This window comes from Branchiostoma floridae, chromosome 10 (genome assembly GCF_000003815.2).
Source record: "Branchiostoma floridae strain S238N-H82 chromosome 10, Bfl_VNyyK, whole genome shotgun sequence".
Taxonomy (NCBI): Eukaryota; Metazoa; Chordata; class Leptocardii; order Amphioxiformes; family Branchiostomatidae; genus Branchiostoma; species Branchiostoma floridae.
In genome coordinates this window covers 9,601,771-9,604,513 of record NC_049988.1, presented here as the reverse complement: position 1 = coordinate 9,604,513, position 2,743 = coordinate 9,601,771, and positions in this window count along the sequence as shown.

Below are 2,743 nucleotides of genomic sequence, written 5' to 3'. Positions count from 1 at the left end.
TCAGGATGACTTCAGCATCTCCGGATTATAGGACTTGATGTTTTGGTTGAGCGAGGATGAGGGATTGGAACCTCTTGGTAGCACTTGAGATACTGATATGTCGGCGTTGGGGAATGATGTTTTTGTAGCGGCCAGAAGGTTGTGGGTGTTGTTCAGAGTTTCACTTACGGAGTCACTGTGCTGTTTAGTATTATCCAGGTCGTTGGACCCAAGATGAATGATGACTGTTTTTGTTGTGGAATCTTGGGTGGTTTTCATTGTATTCATGGCCGCCTGTACAGTGCTGTATTGTTGCTCCTATGAACGGAATCAATGAAAACAATAGATCATTGTAACAAACGAGAACACAGAACGGCTTTATAGATATCTCCTTGTACACGTAGCCTCGTCCAAAGACATATTTCCGGGGGAATAAATTCAATTACTCGCATCGCAAACGGACGACGACAAGATATTTATTTTGGGGAAGCAGGCGGTTTATCTGTCGTTCGATTAACGCCGCAAAGGACGGGACTGGCGATTGATCAAACGGCCGTTATCGTTCAAAGTTAAATGGGAGTTATCTGAAGGCTGCACATGTACGCTTCACGCTTGAAGTCAGAAAAGACTGATGCCTTAAGCCCCGGTCACAAGAATCGTACGATTGACTGCGATGGAGGTTTTATGCGCGGCATAAGCGCAGTACGTCGTAAGTCGGGGAAGAATCGGAAGCAATGGTTTAAATATATGAAGCCGTGGTCACAAGGATCGTAGTGCATCGTACGATGAGGTCATCAGAGCGTACCTGCGTCAATCGCAGGTAAATCATAGTAAATCGGGGAGCCTCCTATGACGAAAATAGAGCTGAAATGGATTTTGAACATGTTCAAAATTTCGCTATCGTCGTAAGATTTTATTTGCCCCCAAAGCAGACTTCATTACGGCAATTTTTGTCTACTGATGAGGTTTTAGATTTATGAATTTTTAGCATGTTGTGATGGTTTCAGTTTTCCCTGATATTGTCGATATTGACGAAAAGGGAAAATATATCAGTCGCAACCAGAGAACAGCGCGCCCCGCACAGGTGATGCAGACAATTGTTTGATCGCTTCATGCACGTGAGTTTATAATTAGATCAAATCTCAGCTCTCGTCGGTCTTGGGTCAGTTTACCATAATCGTAATAACCATGGGGACAACTCAAACATAAAGGCAGGCTCTATGAGTCGGAAATATATATGATGTAATAATAATGATATGATTTTTGTATGATGGCATCTTTTTATTGATAGCATATCATGATACGATCTTCGAAAGAGCCTGACACGTATAGCCGGCAAGCAGGCCGAGATAACCATACCAGTACTCACGCTTGATTTGAACTTTTGCTTGTAATACTCTTGTTGTCATGGTCTTTTAAAATTTATTTTTACAGTTAAAGATATTATAGGAAGGTATTCAACAGCTATGTCCACATTTTGTTGGTTAAAGAAGCACAAAAACAGTCAGACGGCTATACAGAAGAAACACAAGTGAAAAATCGTACGACGCTGGAAAAATTTTGAACATCATCCGATGCTCTGCGATGGCTGATTTTGCTTACGATTTAGCTGCGATCCACTGTGATCATCGTGCGATAGGCGTAATATGCCATCGCAAGGACGTCGTACAATTCTTGTGACCGGGGCTTTACGAACAACTTTGATACTAAAGTGTACCTTAAAGTATATCTTAAAAGCTGTACTTGAAGTAGTTTAAGCTAAAGCAAACTGATGATGACTGAATCTACTCTTGTAACTACGGGAATTGCTCAAATCCAACGACGCTGTGAATTCTGTGTACTTGAAACAGCTACAAGGTGATTATTGGTCAACAGATGTTAAGAATTGATGATTATACAATAGAAGCCAGTTAATTGCACAACGGATAATCACACACGTCTGTTAATTGCACGAAATCTCAATATCCCGTGGTGGCACTTCGCTTTGTTGCACCATTCGGATGTTTGCACGAAATGCACTAGCAAATGGGGTGTGCAATTAAACAGCTTATACTGTAGAATAAATAGATTAGAACTGAACTGTCTAATTTTCTGGTGATGACATCATCACTCATTCCCTCTTTTGTCACGTGAGTGCTTTACGTGGATTATTGCAGATTATAATCGGAATTAGACGTCGCTTCTATCCACTAAGTCACAGCTTACTTGACGGATACGCAATTTGTTTTTCCGGCCACCAGGGACCGACGCTTCTAATCTTCGTTCCAAGTCTGATGTATGTTTAATTGACGACTCAGCCCTAAACTGAACATCAATTGGTTTAGTTTTTACCCTTAGTGCCAAGTGTTATGATTGGCCTTTCCTTTGGCTTTGGGGCTACGTTAAGAATCTGTGCACATTTTGATCTCATGTCACATCCTGACATTATAGTGGCAATGTGGGAAATGTTACTGCCAAGAACAAGCAAGCAGCACAGCATACATGTTGGTACCTACGTGAACGGAGGTGTTGTTTTCGTTGTGTCTGCTTGTTTGTTTGTTTGTCTTCTTGTCCTTTTTGTGTTTCCACAATTAGTTAACGTAAGAAGTTCTGAATGGCATAAAATGCAATTCTCTCTAGGACTTTATTTATCATATGCAACATGTATAAACTGGGCAGAGAAGACTATAACAACTGCAGCCTTATCTGTATATTAACCAATCAGTCAATATATACAAAAGCTTCACATATCTCACGGAGGTATGAGGTCTTAGAACTCTTGTAC